Source organism: Rhinolophus ferrumequinum, chromosome 8 (assembly GCF_004115265.2).
Source record: "Rhinolophus ferrumequinum isolate MPI-CBG mRhiFer1 chromosome 8, mRhiFer1_v1.p, whole genome shotgun sequence".
Taxonomy (NCBI): domain Eukaryota; kingdom Metazoa; phylum Chordata; class Mammalia; order Chiroptera; family Rhinolophidae; genus Rhinolophus; species Rhinolophus ferrumequinum.
Window position 1 is genome coordinate 72915704 of NC_046291.1, and position 18079 is coordinate 72933782.

Here is an 18079-nt window from a genome sequence, read left to right on the forward strand (position 1 = left end):
TCTAATTAGTATTTATATTTTAGCACATTTCCTTTTATTTAATATACTTGCAATCATACTGAATGCAATGATGTCTCTATTTTGTTTTCATTATCACATTGTGAGAACATCTCAAAAATGACAAAAAAAATCTATTTAAATATCTCATTTTCATCATCAAATAATAAAAAATTATAGGTGTATGAAAATTTAATTTACCATTTTTGTAGCTGTTCATTGAGCTGTTTCCAAATACTTTTGCTGACATAAAATAATTTTTTGAAGTCCATCTTTCTGTATAAATTTTTTCTTAAATTTCTGATTATTTAAAATAAATTTCTATAAATTGAATTCCTACATCAAATTAAACTTTTGTTTCCCTCCACAGAACAATAAACACCTTTATTACATGAGCTAAGATAGGAGGGAGGAGGATTTATTTGCCTTTTCGGGCCTTGGTTTTCCTGGTACAACTTCTGCTCCCTGACCCTTATCTAGCACGTAGCCATGTGCTTGGCCCGTTGGCCTGGTCCTGAAGCAAAGCGTTCAAGAAGCTTGCCCTACTGGAACTATGCCTCTAGAAAACTACTGATTTTGTCATTCTTTTTTTTTTATCATATTTCTTCTGAATTTTCTTTGACCATTTTTGATTTAAAATCTCTTTCCTCCGCAGGAGTCAGTTTGGCCCCCTCCTTGCAGCCCAGGGGCAGTGCATAGTGAGACATACACCACTGTCAGTAACGTGTGCTGTCAATGAGCAGGAGGCAGTTCTGTCCTAGGGTCTTGGTATGGACCAGTTCATTGTTGGGTGTATTGTAGATAACAACAATAATTCTGCTTCTGAGCATATAAAAGGAGAGGTTCCCAGGAGAAATTCCTATGTCCAGGAGAAGTTCCCTGTGTCCAGGAGAAGTTCCCTGTGTCCAGGAGAAGTTCCCTGTGTCCAGGCGAAGTTCCTTGTGTCCAGGAGAAGTGTCCAGGAGAAGTTCCTATGTTCAGGAGAAGTTCCCTGTGTCCAGGCGAAGTTCCCTGTGTCGAGGAGAAGTTCCTATGTCCAGGAGAAGTTCCTTATGTCCAGGAGAAGTTCCCTACGTCCAGGAGAAGTTCCCTGTGCCCAGTAGAAGTTCCCTATATCTAGCCTCAAGGCACAGCACTTCTTGTGCCTACATGCACATGGATTGCATGTATGCAGCGAGGGCCAATCTTAATGTTGGCAGAAAGGCGTCACAGCTCGTATTTCCTCTTTTTGAGGTAAGGCTTTCTCTTGCCTCTGGCCTTGTGGCACTTGTGATAGTTGTCCTGAGAGACAGATGCCCATGGCTTGACACTGGCTGGTTAAATAAACTTTTAAAAATTTATTGCTACATATTACCCAAGAGAATTCTAGAAAGTCTATACCAACATATAGTAATTGAAATTTGTATCTTTTCCTTTTTGTATTTATTTGCCTATTAGTGCATTTACTATTTTTTTTATGCTTATTGCTTCGTTCAACTTATTCTATGAATTTCTGGTTAATATCCTCTTGTCTATTATTATATCAGTGTACTAGTGTTTTTATTGATAAATTAAAGCCCATTTTACATTAAAATTATCTCTTTTTCCTAGATGGAGCTTACTAATGTTTTAACTTTAAAAAAATATAATTAAAAATATATATATTTAAAAATGCATGATCAGAATGATAAAACCATTCATTTATTTCATAGATAATTTTATTATTTCTACTTTCTAGTTCAAGTTTAGTCAAAGTTGTAAAATTTTAGTTAAATTTTTATAAATTTAATGAATTTATCAAAACCTTTGGTTGTTAGTATAAACTGGATACCAGTAAATTTAAATTAAATTCAAACATTAGCTAAAAATCCAAGGTAGCTGAATTCCTAAAAATCATGTAAAGCTATTAATTGCTTATTCATACTTTTATAATTTATAAATGATCTTTTTATAAATAGAATTCACAGTGTTCCACTTTATTTTGCATTCTATGTTGGTAATTTACAAAGAACATTTACCTGAATATTGGGAGCTAAAGAGTTTTAATTATAAGCAATGGTTGATAGATAGGTTTGAAACAGTCAGAAATTTGGATTCAGATAATCTAATGTCTCCACATTTGGCTTGGACACTCAGAGGAACACAGCGTGGACATGGAAAGTCTTTTTTGGGCTTGACTGATATGAGTTCAAGCAGGAAGGCTTTTATTACCGACCCTTAGGCAAAGAGTCTCCACACCATAGCTTATTCATTTTTGCCTATTCAAGTCCCTCCCTCCACCTCCTACTCCCTCATGCCACTCAAATTCCTGCATTTCCAACTGATTAGCCTACAGGTGCTAAGTAGAAACATATCTTTTAGCAGGGGCATGCATGAGCTCTCTTATTTATCAGATTGAGAGCCACATATTTTCTGTTTGCTCCCCAGATTCACCTTCCATCCTTCTCTGCCTAGGGGAATCACCTATGGGGATGACATCAACAGGGCTTCCCTTCCCTACTTTCCATTTGATTTTAGTCAATGGGGAAATTGAAAGAAACCAGGAGACCAAGACTAGGGTGTTTATTCTCCTTGCTGAACTCAAGGTGAGGTCACCTGCCTTGACGAAAGCTTGCCCCTCCTTGAATGATGCTCTGTTCTATATGATTTCCTGTTCCCTGTGGCTTTCAGAAAGCTTTTCCTCCCATCACCTCTCCCTTCTTTCCTGTGGTAACAATGCCACTGCTACTAGTCCTAGACTTCCTGAATATTCCTTACCAATTAGTTTTTACTTAATAATTGCTTCTTTTTAAGTATATTTTTCTTTTTTGTGTGTGAGTAAACTATATTCATTATCTGTTAGTGTGTAACATTACCACAACATCTGCGTTTAAAGCAGCAACAATGAATTACTATCTTACAGCTTCTGAGTCAGAAATTCAGCCGTGGTTTAGCTGGGTCCCTCACATCTCTGCATTTATTGAAAGAAAATAATCTGTTTACCTTTACTCTGGGCTGTGTTTTCAAGGATATTTTTATAGTGACCTGCCTTGAAATATATTGTCTTTCACCTGAGCAAAGTACAGACATCCTCACTTTCCATCATAAAAGCTCGGGAGTTCTCTCATGTAGTAAATCTACTGTATGTGCAGGTGTCACCTTGCCCCCTTCATTTTGCTCGGTGAGAATTAAGACTCACATCAGTGTAAGAAAATGCTAATATTCTGGTTATTGTTATTGCTATGAATACTAAATTGTCTCTGAACCAGGAATCTTGTGTCTTTTGCCAGCATGAGGCAGGCAAATGTGTTCCCGTGTTTCCCCGAAAATAAGACCTAGCTGGACCATCAGCTGTAATGCGCCTTTTGGAGCAAAAATTAATGTAAGACCTGCTCTTATTTTACTATAATATAAGACCGGGTCTAATATAATATAATATAATATAATATAATATAATATAATATAATATAATATAATATAATGTAATAATATAAAGTTATAATATAATATAACATAACATAACATAATACAATAATACCAGGTCTTGTATTAATTTTTGTTCTAAAAGATGCATTATAGCTGATGGTCTGGCTGGGTCTTATTTTCGGGGAAACACGGTCGTTGTCAAGTAGGGTAAAATCTTTCTGCTCTTGGCAGGTAGTTTTGGCTCGGGGTCTCTCATGAGGTTGCAGTCATGATGTTGTCGGGGATGATATTCATCTGAAGGCTTGACTGGAGATGAAAGATCTCCTTCCACGATGGCTTACTGACATGGCTGGCAAGTTGATACTGGCTGCTGCCACATTAACTAGTTCCGTGCTATATGGAATTCTCCATAGCTGACCTGAGTATCCTTCCAACAAGGCAGCTGGTTTCCCCAGAGCAAATGATCCAAAAGAGTGCAAAGTAGGAAACACAATAGCATTATGACCTAACCTCAGAAGTCACGCTGCCATTTCCATACTATCCTGTTGGCTTCACTGGGCAACTCTGCTCAGTGTGGGAGGATATGAATACCATGAGACAAAGCTCATTGGGAGCCATCTTGAAGGCTGGGTACCATATAAATCCTTCTCAAAGTAACCCAATTTGTTTTTAACATTTTTATTTAATAAATAATTTATTTAAAATTATGTCGCATCACTAAACACATATTGTCTCCTTGCAGAAAGCGCACGCACACACACACACACACACACACACACACCATGCACAAGGTTGATTTCATGGGACATAGAAGCTTGAGGATATTCAGAAATCTATATGGTTTTCTGCTGTAGGGTTCTTGGATAATTTGGTACTGTATTTGAAGGTGCCTGAAAGAATGGCAGTGACCATAAGAAATTCTGCTCCCTTCACAAATTCAACTTGAGTTGACCCCAATAGCAGAAATGAACTAATAATTCACTTTTTAATAAAAGAAAGATGGAGATTTGTACTATTATTGTGTAAACAAGCTCAGAAAGCTGTGAGTGACTTCTTTTCTCTTAGTGAAAGTATAAGGTAACTGCAACAGTGTTATATCATGGTTAGGAGTATTCTGAGGTTAGAAATCTTATAAAATGAAAGAGCCCCACCCCATTTTTCAGTGAAAGTATATTTAGTCTTTTTCAATTGAAATGAAAAAGTTAGTTTACATTTATCTTAACTATTTTAAACTTTTCTCATTCTTTCCTTTTAACTCATTTCTATAACAATTCTCTTTTGTACAACTTCCTTGACAGAAAAAGCTACGGAGTTTTTCAAATTCAATAAGCCAAATCGAAAGGGAGACATCCCTCAACCAAATCTCCACCAAGGGACCTCAGATTTCTAGTGTATGAGAGATCTTTAGAGTCGTCAATCTGCTAAAGCAGCTGACAACTTAGAGTGCTTTTATAGGTGTCTGGGATGGGCACTAGGTTTTTAGTGTAAAACAACTCTACATTCTGAAGATTCCTCAGCTCTTCACTGTGAGGACACCCTGTATTTCAGGGTATCTAAGGAGAGAGAGAGAAATGAACACAGTCGCACGTTGCATACTTGCATTACTTGAATGTGACGCTAAAACACACTCTTGAATGATACTTGGCATACTGTCCTAAAGTCCGCTAGCAGAGACAGAACCAAGATAGCTCTAAGCAGATCTAGTCTCTGCTGCCAGACTGCTGTTCAGGTTCAGTCTTCTGACTCTGAACACTTATTTTGGCAACTGAGTGTGGATTATTCTATTAGATCACCAGATGTGGGATTGTGGACAAGCTTCAGTAGGTGTTGGATCACGGATACTCTCAAAGAAACGTCTCTTCTGCTCCTTCAACCAACTGACTCTTGGTCTTCCCTTGGCAATCGTTAATAGTTCTGAGGTTGAACCAATGAGACTAATAAGACTTATTTTCCATGGTTAGAGACTGGCTGTCTCCCCGTCCTCTCCTTTCCTCTTCTCTCCCCTTCCCCTGTGCTCTCCTGTCCTCCTCTTTCTCTTTTCCTCCTCCCCCTCTTCCTTCTTCTTCCTCCTCCTCTCTTCTCCTCTCCTCAACTCTCCTCCCCTCCCCTCCGAACCCCTCCCTTATCCTCCTGTCCTCTCCTCCTCTCTCCCCTGCTAGAGATGAACAAAGGAAGTCCCAATTACTTTGTGCAGCTATCTTATAAGCTCTAGGAGAAATAGCTATAGGAAAATGGGAGAATTAAGTTCCTTGATGACATCCTCAGGCCATTCTACTTTGGGGCAGGAATAATTAATTTCCACATAACTGAAGTTACTCTTAATAAGGTTGTTTGTTTGTGTTTTTGTTTTGTTTTGTTTTTGTTTTTTGTTTTTTGTTTTTTTGGTTGCAACTCAAATCATCCACTCTGAAACAGAAAATGTATGGAAAGTGAATAGATAAGCCGGATTCTGGCATGAGTGGCCTTGCTGGTCGTACTCTAGAACTGCAGTGGAGGTTGGAAAGGTGGGAGGTATTAAAAGGTTTCATGTACTGAAATTTATGTTTTAGAAAGATCAGTTTTCTGACAATGACTGAAAGAGAAAAATATATTGGAAAAACAATCTTGGAAAAAAATGTTCCTGCTTCATGTTTTGGTGAATCTAGATTTAGCATTGCTGGGTTTCCCTGAAAATAAGACCTAGCCAGACAATCAGCTCTAATGCATCTTTTGAAGCAAAAATTAATATAAGACCTGGTATTATATTGTATTATATTACGTAAGACCCAGTCTTATATTATAGTAGAATAAGACTGCGTCTTAGATTAATTTTTGCTCCAAAAGACGCATTAGAGCTGATTGTCTGGCTAGGTCTTATTTTCGGGAAAATACGGTGTCTGCTAGGAAGCTACATCGGATACAAGCATTAGGCCCAGCTCCCCTCATGGGGTTCTTCTTTTATCACTTTAATATATCTCTGAATGAGATTTTGCTTGATAAAAAGAGATTTGCAATTAAATATAACATTGAAAACTGTTTAGCTACAGATATTCGTTGTGTCATTGTTCTATGATGAACACAATGAGTGACTAAGAAACTATTTGTGTTATCTATTTCCATCTATACCTGACTCCTGGCAAGGTCATCTTTGTTTGTCATTCTCATTTGGCCTGTCATCCCTACTCTTTCCATGTAAGGCTGAGGAAAGTGGTACTACCATTTCATCTCCTTGTCCTTTATTCTCCGCCCCATTGTTACTGAGCAAACATTACACCACTTTGTCAGCATTTAATACAGATTTTCAATCTATGTGCATAGTCAGGCCATTTTTTTTCCTCCCAGGGATGAATTTGCAAGATTTTAGTTTGCATTATATGATTAGAAAAGAAAAAGTACCTTTCATATTTTTATGATTACCTGCTATTTGTCTTTTTTCTCATCTTGAGTCCAAGAAGTTTATTTGTTTGTTTGTTTGTTTACATACTTTTCTGAGACTAGGTGAATAGCAGTTGTTCACTGGGTCCTATCAAAATATATTGATTTCCCTGTTTAAATCAGCAAACTTGATGCGTAATTACAAAACAGTAGTTGTAGCAGAAGCCTCAACAGGAAACTTCAGAAAGAGAAAAACAGAATATCTGTCCTTAATCCAGGATTTTTACATATAACTGGGTTGCTTTGGTAAAATATCTATTGGCAAAGCTGAGCCTAAATAGCATTTAAGAAGCATCCTAAACAGCTTGCCTGAAGACCGAAGCACACAGTGCTTATATACTTTCTGAAATCCATCTATATTTTATTTTGTCTTGGAAAAAGATTAAAGAATAGAATTATATTAGAACTGGTGGAGGCATGATCCATGCCCCCTTGATTATATTGAAACATTAAAATGTCATCAGCATGTTAATTTTGTCATCTCAACTGCACGAGATTTATTCAGCACTTCTATCTATTACATTACTCTGGAAACACAATTTATTCTGATTGTGGAAATGTCATAGGCAGCGACTAAAAACATCTGGAATTCTTTGTTTAGAGAGAATGCCTGGTTTCAATAAGGCTATTTCTAAATTAATTTTATCTATGAAGAAGATCAAACATTTCTAAATTATTCAAATTGAAATATTCTTGTGGCTTACCAATTTTAACTGAGGAGGACAAAAAAAAAACAAAAAAAGAAAAACAAAATTTGTGAATAGGAAGTATTGTTTTTTAATGGTTGTGAAAATATAATGGTCTTCAATGAAAGTCTAATTTCAGGCAAATATAGTGACCTGGAATTTTTTTGTTTGTTTGCTTTTCTTCTTCATTATAGCAAGAAAAGTTTGCCTGAGTCAGTGACACATCTAGGAAGGAAAAGGAAGGGAGATGGGTAATGATTCCCACGAAGACAAAAGTCACAGAATTGTCAGAATGGCAAAAAGAAATATGATTTTTGCTTTTATGTTTCACTTTTTCTTAATACAAATTGTAAATAGAGTGCTTTTATTTGCTATTTCTGAAAGCCCTTGATTGCTCTGCTGAGGACTTGTATACTTGGCACCAGGGGAGGAAAGAAGCAAATATTTGATGATAATTTAGGGGTCTTCTCAGTACACATATCCATAATTTGTTATCTGAGATACCTAAGGTTTGAAAGCTCTGACACTGACATAAATGCCCATTTGGTGGCAAAAGCTGAACTGATGTGAGCCTATTTATATTATTTAACTCATTTATCTGATATGCATAGTTTCACTACAGAATCACTAATGTGGTCAATTAAAAAGTTCTGTCTCAGACCTCACGTAAAATGTGTTGTAATTCTTTCCTAAAATATGAAAATTTCTGAATTTCAAAATACACCTGGTAAGAAACGTTTCAGGTAAGGGGATTACAGATCAATTGTAAATTCTAGAGATTATTCCCATCGCCATTGCCAGTCAAAGATGACGACTGTCCCCAACTTATTTAGGCTGGACTTAAAAATCTATTGGCTGTGAGGCATTATCTGAAACATTTATGAGTATACCTTACCTAAAACTCAACTTCATGTTTCATATCTAGTACCAAATTGTTTTGGTAAAGTGTATGACAAATAAATATATTATGCTTATTAGATATATTTTTGTGTTGCATTCCTGTTTTTTATTTTTAACATACTTTTAATTTTGGAATATTTTTTTAATTCACAGATAAGTGGCAAAGATAGTACAGAGGATGCCTGTATACAATCACTCTGTTTCCCTAATGCTTTTTTGCTAATTTAAAGTAGGCAGTATCACATATACAGTCACCCCTCTGTATCCATAGGGTTTAGATCCATACATTCAATCAAACATGGATCAAAAACAGTATTTTCAATCTGCAGTTGGGAATCTGCAGAGGGCCGACTGTACGCAATGTTTTATGCCATTTTATAATAAGGGATGTGAGCATCTGCAGATTTTGCTAACTGTGGGAGATCCTGGAACCAGTAGCTGTGGATACCAAGGGACAACTGTGGTATTGTGCTCAAATACCTGTTTATTCACTAATCAAGTTGCTCTCTTTTACTTTTTCCCTTATTATGTTCTACACATTGCTTATGTTTTTATCGTTAATTCTCACAACAAATAAATTACAACACATATATTATTATTATTATTATTATTATTACTATTATTGATTTTTTTGGAAAGGAAAAAGTATAACTACCTCTGTTTGTGTATGACATATTCTTGTATACAGAAAATTCTGAGAAATCTGCTAAAAACTATTAGAATTAATTAATGAGTTCACCAAGGTTACAGGATATGAGAGAAATATATAAAAATCAATTGCAAGATGTACAAAAAGGATTTGACAAAATCCAGCATCCATTTATGATTAGGAAAAAAAAAAACTCTCAGCAAAGTGGGAATAAAGGGAACATATCTCAACACAGCTAACATCATACTCAACGGGGGAAAGTTAAAAGCATTCTCCTTAATATCAGGAATAAGACAAGGATGTCCACTTTCACCACTTTTATTCAACATAGTACTGGAATTTCTAGCCACAGAAATCAGACATGAAAAAATAAATAAATAAAAAGCATCCAAATGGAAAGAAAGAAGTATGACTGTTATTATTTACAGACGACATGATGCTATATGTAGAGATCCCCAAAATCCCACCAAAAAACTATTAGAACTGATAAATGAATTTAGTAAAATAGCAAGATACAAAATTAATATTGATAAATCTGTTGCGTTTTTATATACAATAATGAGCTATCCAAAAGAGAAATTAAGAAAACAATCCCATTTACAATTGCATCAAAAAAAAAAAAATGCCTAGGAATAAATTTAACCAAGGTAGTAAAAGTCCTGTACTTGGAAAATTATAAGACATTGAAGAGAGAAATTGAAGAAGATACAAACAAATGGAAACATATATGATGCTCATGCATAGGGAGAATTAATATAGTTAACATGTCCTTACTATCCAGAGCCATCTATTGATTCAATGCAACCCCTATCAAAATACCAGTGGCATTTTTCACAAAATTAGAACAAATAATCCTAAAATTGCACATGGAGGCATAAAAGACCCCAAATCATCACAGAAATCTTGAGAAAGAATAACTTTTGAGGCAGCATGCTACTGGATATCAAACTATACTACCATAGTAACCAAAGCAGCATGGTATTGGCATAAAAACAGACATATAGATCAATGGAACAGAATAGAGAGCCCAGAAATAAACCCAGGCCTATATGGTCATTTAATCTACGACAAAGGAAGCAAGAATATACAATGGGATAAACATTCTATTCAATAAATAGTGCTGGGAAAACTGGACAGATACATACAAAAAAATGAAACTAGACCAGCTTCTTACACGATATACAAGAATAAATTCAAAGTGGATTAAAGACTTAAATGTAAGACCCAAAACCATAAAACTCCTAGAAGAAAACATAGGCAGTAAATGTCTCAGACATTACCCTTAGTAATATTTTTTTCTGATATATCTCCTCAGGCAAGGGAAACAAAAGAAAAAATAAACAAACGGGGCCACATCAAACGAAGAAGTTTTTTACAACAAAGGAAACCATAAACAAAACAGAAAGACATCCTACCAAATGGGAGAAGATATTTGCCAATGATACATTTGATGAGAGGTTAATATCCAAAATTTATAGAAAACTCATGCAACTCAACACCAAAAAAACCTCAAACAATCCAATTAACAAATGGGCAGAGGACCCGAATCGACATTTCTCCAAAGAGGACACACACATGGCCAATAGACAGATGAAAAGATGCTCAATGTCATCAATTATCAGAAAAATGAAAATAAAAACCACAGTGAGCTATCACCTCACACCTGTCAGAATGGCCATCATTAATAAATCAATAAACAGCAAGTGTTGGCGAGGATGTGGAGAAAAGGGAACCCTTGTGCCCTGTTGGTGGGACTGCAAATTGGTGCAGCCACTATGGAAAACAGTATGGAGGTTTCTCAAAACATTAAAAATAGGACTACTTTATGACCCAGAAATTCCACTTCTGGGTATTTATCTGAAGAAATCCAGAACACTAATTTGGAAAGATGTATGCACCCCTATGTTCACTGCAGCACTATTTACAATAGTTAAGATATGGAAGCAACTGAACTGCCCATCAATAGACTACTGGTTAAAGAAGAGATGGTACATATATACAATAGAGTATTACTCAGCCATAAAAAAAGAATGAAATCTTACCATTTGTAACAACATGGATGGACCTACAGTGTTTTATGCTAAGGGAAATAAGTCAGACAGAGAAAAAAACACATATAGTATTTTTGCACAGATTAGAAAGGTAAAACAGAAAGTCAAACAAGGAAATGGCTTATCTAAGGCGATAGTTGGGTTTTCTTTTTCTTTTTTTTTTTTTAGTGAAGTTTATTGGGGTGACAATGGTTAGTAAAATTACATAGGTTTCAAGTGTACAATTCTGTAATACATCATCTATATACCATATTGTGTGTTCACCACTCAGAGTCAGTTCTCCTTCCATCACCATATATTTGATCCCTTTTACCCTCATCTATTATACCATCCCCCCACCCCCTTACCCTCTAGTAACCACTAAAGGATTGTCTGTGTCTATAAGTTTTTGTTTCTTTATTTGATTGTCTTCTTCCTTTGTTGTTTTCACTTTTACATCCCACATGGATCTTGAGATTATTATGCTAAGTGAAATAAGTAAGGCAATAGTTCTTAAACAATAGAACTAGGTATCTAACTGGATTCTGAGTGACTCCTGTACAAGTTCTTTTCAAAAGATACCATTGTGTTCAGCTCCTGCCTTGTTGAATGGCCCCTACTGAGCCTGATTTCTTTGCCTCCCTAAAGCTCACAAAGGGTCTTCTGTCTGAAGCTAATCCTCCCTCACCTTCCTCAGGGTTGGTCCTCATGAGAATGTAGGAGGTTGGGAGAGGGTACTGTGGAATTTCACAGGATAAAAAGAACCAGGTAAAAACTTATTTTTCCACTACTGAGGTTAAAGAACAAGGCCTTTCATTGCTTCTTGAGTGTTTATGTAAAGGCATTCTATTAGCATGGACAGATATTCTTTGTCTTCTAAGTGAAAAAGAGAAAGGATCCAGCTTTAGAGACTCCTTTTTTGATCTCTCCATTTATCTGGAGGAACAAGTTGTAAAATACCCATAGAAAACCACTTAAGAAGCTAAAGGGAAGAATGGTTGTGAGATATTGATATTGGGTTTTTTGGTGTGTGTGTGTGTGTGTGTGTGTGTGTGTGTGTGTGTGTGTGTGTGTGTGTTGTTTGTTTTTAACACAGTGGCATTTTTTATGTCACTCGAAGTGGAACAAACAGAAAGAGGAAAAACTGCTCAGAAGCAGCAAGAAGTAGAACTGAAGTAAGTAAGTCTCTCCTCAGAGCTTCCACCTCTTTAATCCCCTCTGTACACTCACAACTCAGCTGCAACTCTGGTTTGGAGGGCTACCTGGAGGGCAAGGACTGTCTTGGGAATGTGTATTGGGGCATTCTGAGTTAAAACTCTTTAAATATTGGTCGATAAATATGTCATTATACTTGATTAAACAGTTCATAGACATCATTAGAGTTACCCTCTTTTGAACCCCGAAAAGATTCCATATGAAGAATTCATATAGTGATGCCCACATGAGCTGTGCATAGTCATGATATTATTACTAGAGTGTAGGTGAGATTAGCTTATTTAGTGTTTATATTATAGAAATTGAAAAGTAATCATATAATACTTGCAGAAAATAATCCACTTGAAATATCTCAACTATGTTTGTGTTTCTTCCTGTTAATTAAAGCAACGATAATCAAAAGAGGTGTTTCTGATCAGCAAGTGGTTCTGAACTCCTTCCATCTTGTGGCTCTGACTCTTCACTACATGGTTTCCGTGGTCACCATGAAAGGGCAAAGGTGTGAAACTCACATTAGGGAGGTTTTTATATGCTCTTCTTGGATATAGTTTATGTCACTTCTTCCCATGCAAATTTGGCTAGATGGGAAATATGACTTATGGTATCCAGAGGGAAAAAGAAACTGGTGTGGTGAAGAGCTTACTAGTCTTTGCCATATGCATTAAGTTAAATTCTCATTTTATTCAAAATTTCTACCTGGCTCTTAATTCTATTAAATAAAATCTCTCTCTCTCTTTTTTTTATTATTAATTTTTTTTACCTCCATCCTTCATTCAAATTTCTCCTTTTATCCTTTTTTTCAGTTTCTCTTCAAAGGCTCCCTTGCTTTACTTCTTCTTTTCTTCCCCCTCCCCCCCCCACTACCCCCAGGTCATTGGTTTAGCCAGGCAGCTGTCTTTCCACCACCCGCAATAGCCTCACTTTCTGGTTTGGCCACAGCTGCCCTGCCAGTCTTCTGTACCTAGCCAGTCTAGTCTTCTGCTTTCTCCACTTGGAAAGCACCACCACCAAAAACAATAGCAGAAACGATGCCTTCTTATAAACCTGATTTCAACTTCAGCCTCATCCTAATGATGCTATTTAGATGTTACTGATTTCTGAATAGCTCACTGTTTCATTCCTCACGGTATATATTTCAAAACATTTACAATACACTTCATTATTTATCTCTACCTGCCTTAACAGAAGATTTAAAAAGGCAGAAATCACATGCCACGTTCCCCACAGTCTACCTCTAATCAAGTGTATTTACATGGCCCTCCTGTTTTCCCAGGGCTCTCCTGTTCAAACTGCTCCTGCCTTTTGCTTCATGCATTATCTCTTTTCCATTCTCCATCTGTCCCTTTTCCCCATCCATTGGTACCAAATTCTGAAGGTTTTTCCCTGTTTAGAGGAAACCCTTGACACATCCTTCAAAATGCATCTGAAATATTATTTTAGTCTGCTCTGGCTGCCGCAAAATTCTACAGAGTTGGTGGCTTAAACAATATAAATTTACTTTTTCATAGTCTCTGGAGGTTGGGAAGTCCAAGATTAAAGTGCCAGCAAGGTAGGTTCCATTCTGAGGCCTTGTCTCTTGATGTGTAGGCAGCCACCATCTCCCTATGTGCTCACATGACATTCTCTTTGTGTTCCTGTGTTGGGGAGGGGAGAGAGGGAGAAGGGAAGAGAGGGAAAAAGAGAGAGAGAGGGAGAGAGAGAGAGAAGGAGAGAACAAAAACTCTTTGGTGTCTCTTCTTAAAAGGGCACTGATATTATAGGATCAGGGCCCTTCCCTTGTGATCTCATTTACCCTCAATTACTTCCTTAGCGTCTCCATCTCTAAATGCAGCCACAGGAGGGGATGGCCTCACCATTGTTCACAATTTCAGCTGATAACCAATTGACTCCATCCATCAAACATGACCCTTGAAAATAATCTGTCACATTTTAAACTATATATGTTCAACATATGAATTTTAGAAGGGCATATCAAAAGTTGAGCAATAATGCTTGCTGTACTGTAGTGCCAGCATAGATTTAAGCTATCCAAACAAGACTGTGTATTTGAACTGACAGAGAGTAAATGATTTGCATCTGGCATAACTGATGGTAGTATCAAAACCCTGGAAGATAATTCACCAGTAAACATATTCCTCTGGATGCCTAGCCATGACCCTTATGTTCGCCATCACCTTCGTAATGAAGCATTCTTTGAAATGACTAAGGCAGAGTCTGTGCCCATATAAGTTTGAATGGAGTTTTTCACCATCATGATACTTTTAAAAATGGATTTCTTATATATTATCTCTGGACTATGAGCTAGATAGAGAGAGAACTCATTTTAGTCATCTAAATGTGTCTTCCCTTCCACAGAGTTGACAACAGAGTAGGCACTCAGTAGCTATTTTTGATTGAGCCATAAGATCCTGAAAGTCAACTAAATGATCAAAGAAACATTAAAATATGGTGCATATAGCTTAATAGCAAAGCGATGCATTTAGTTTGAATTATTTTGAAGTTTCCCTATATAATGTAGTAATTCTCAATGGAATATTTAATTCAACTCAGTTCTGTGACCAATCGGAGAAAATACCATTTGTAAATATCAGCTTGAGTATGTATATAAAATCCTCGTGAACCAGAATGGAAAGCTGAAATATGTTCATTCCACTGAGCTTGTATATCTCAAAAAGCTACTAGCATAAAACTACTGCTAGACTTGGAAGATTATTGTGAATTAAGCACAATACAGGGAGTTACAGCTATTTTTTTCAAGAGGTCTGGGTAGTTCAAACATATATTTTAAGGCTTTAAAACTCTATTTTTTTTCTTTATCATCATTGTACTCTGGCCTGACTCAAATATATTTTTAACCAGTCACATCTTGGAATTGTAGAATAGACTTTTTTTTTTTTTAGCTTGTTGTTTATGATTATTCTTACTAGTTCATCAACTCTATAAGCATCAGAAAGACATTTTGGCATGAAATTTAATTTCTGCAATGAAGGTGTAAACATTATCTTGTCTCATCAATGAGAAAAACATTACCACATTTCTCCCCCATCCCCATTTTCTGTGAGAGCAAAACAATCTCTTGAATTAACTGTATAAAATACTTTGCATTGTTCTGGAAATGATATGTCTTCGTCCCTGGGTAGGAAATTGGGCATGTGTGGCTAGGCATCCAGAGGAATATGTTTACTGGTGAATTATCTTCCAGGGTTTTGATACTACCATCAGTTATGCCAGATGCAAATCATTTACTCTCTGTCAGTTCAAATACACAGTCTTGTTTGGATGGCTTAAATCTATGTATGCTGGCACTACAATACAGCAAGCATTATTGCTCAACTTTTGACTTGAAAGCCTGGGCAAATGTATCCAGTGCCAAAACATGGAAATAATACAATGTGGGATAAATTCTGCTAAGTGTTACTTAATGTTAGCATAGCATGAGATTGTCAAAGGAACAGTGACAGTTTCTACTGAGAAATAGGAATCTTCTTCCCATGAATCTTTGACATGAAGTTTTAATATGACTGCCATGTTTTCTATCTCCCACAACCCTGCCAGATCTCATAAGATCAAAACTGAAGCTCCCAGTAAATATCTCCGGATAATGACAACTTAAATTCTGGAATTTAGGGATTTAAGAGTAATGACTCAGTGCTGTAGTATGTCATAGATTTCAGCATCGTGTCTGTAGACCATGAATGGGTGAATAGATGGCCTCAAAGAGTAAAACAAATAAAATATTGGACCAATTTTATTTTTCTACTTCTGAATCTAAGTAGATCATGAAATTTAGATTGTAAAATGATTTTTATTTCTTGGCTTTATGCATGAAGGGAACTGAAGTAAACAAAGCTGACCAATATTTTCACTTACTGAATAGATACAATTTATGTTTGTACAAAATAATGGCAGAATTTAAAAAAGTATCCTAGCTGAAGGCAGTGGGTTAAGATCGTGGATCACTGAGTTAGAAAACCTAAACTTGGTTATTACTTCCACTACTTAATTGCAGTAATGACCTTTCTAAACTTCAGTTTTCTAATCTGTAAAATAGGAAGGATACTTACTAACTTACTAAGACTAGGTACTGATTTAAAATTTATGAAGTGTTTTTATGCATATATGTTTATGACAACTGACAATTGTCATAATGTATTATCAGGTCATAAGGACCTTAACTAATTAAGCGGAATAATCAGTGATAATCAGATAATCAATTGGCTGTTTAAAAAAATAAAATAATACTGCCTTTTCATGGTTAGAACAAATCTAACCTTGTTTAATGTTTCCCTAGCTTCTTTGACTTTGATATTTTCTCTCCAGTTAGATTTAAATTGGATTAAGTAAGAACTCCTAGTTAAAATTTTTCTCAGAAGTAGGACTTAAAGAGCATTCCCAGATCCAATAATAGAAAAAAAAATTATATATTCATACCAGAAAATATTTGTGTTACTGAAATCTTCTCATTTGTTTTCTTATAAAGTGGTTAAATCAAATAAGTAAATGACCACGATATTTTTTATATATCTCTATATCTCTATCTCTACATCTATCTATCTATTTATCATCTCTCTCTCTCTCTATCTCTCTCTCTCTCTCTCTAACGACTTTAGAGCATTCTGCTTTTCCTTGGTCAAGATACTATTTTCACTATGTGCTTATAAACTAAGAGAGTGCTTCTCAACCAGGGGAGATTTTGCCCTGGGAGGACATTTGGCAATACCTGGAGACATTTTTTTTTTTTTTTTAATTTTCATGACTGGTGGGTAAAGGTGTGCTACCAGCATGTAGTGTGTACAGACTAAGGATGCTGCTAAACATCCTACAATATATAAGACAGCCCCACAATATAGAATTGTGTGGTCCTAAATATCAATAGTGCTGCTTTTGAGAAACTATCTCTATTAGGTTTAGATCATACTCGTAGAGGTGAATTTTCTCATTTCAGATTTAGTAGAAGGCCTGTTCAAAGATGCGAACATATATTTGCACACGTTTTCAGCATTATGCACAGGTGACATGTTTCAGGAGGAAATCACACACAAATTATCACTTCCTACAGACAGGGGTACAAAGCATGGGAAGTAAAAGCATTCTAATTTGAATATATAGAGCTATAATATCTTGTAACTTAATTATTCCTGGTAGGTAATGAACCTCATACACCTGTTGATAGGTTATTTTTTTGCAACCAATTAAAACAATTCTTTTTGGTTATCCATAATAGGTTTCACTTTTTAATGAATATTTTCATTTGCACTAATACTGCAAATATTTTCTAAATTGAACCTTGACTCTCATCATTATAATAAGTTAAAATGAGAGAGGGTCAAGAAATCCATCTACCTCTTCATTCTATAGCTGAGAAAATTGGGAGACAAAGGGGCTGAGCAACTTCCCCAAGGTTATAAAGTTTGTTGTATGCAGTCAGGGCCGTATTTTCAGTGAATTAATTATCAATATTTTCATTTGAATGCTGTCACTCATTATAAATACATTATACGTTTAAGTTCATTATGCATTTTTCAAAGAACTATCTGGGTAACCTCCCCCCACCCCAACACACACACACAGCCACACCCACGAAATAAATACACATTTATTTTTGTATGATGTTTTTTCTTCCTAATTTCTCTCAGGTCAGTGGAGTCAACAGTACAAGACCTTTAATTTGATACCTTACCCAAAAACCTTTCCATGGGTTTTTATGCTAAATCAGACTCCCACAGATGTAAGAGGTGTGGAAAAACTAGATTAAGCTGTCTCAGCCTCCCTAATCTTCTATTTGGTTAGAGTGTGAAGTGGTC

At 36.0% G+C, this 18079-nt stretch overlaps 1 pseudogene; it reads right to left on the bottom strand.

Annotated features, from left to right (window-relative positions):
- Positions 1-393: 393 nt before the first annotated feature.
- Positions 394-14131, bottom strand: LOC117025570 (40S ribosomal protein S8-like; annotated as a pseudogene).
- Between the last annotated feature and the right edge of the window lie 3948 nt (positions 14132-18079).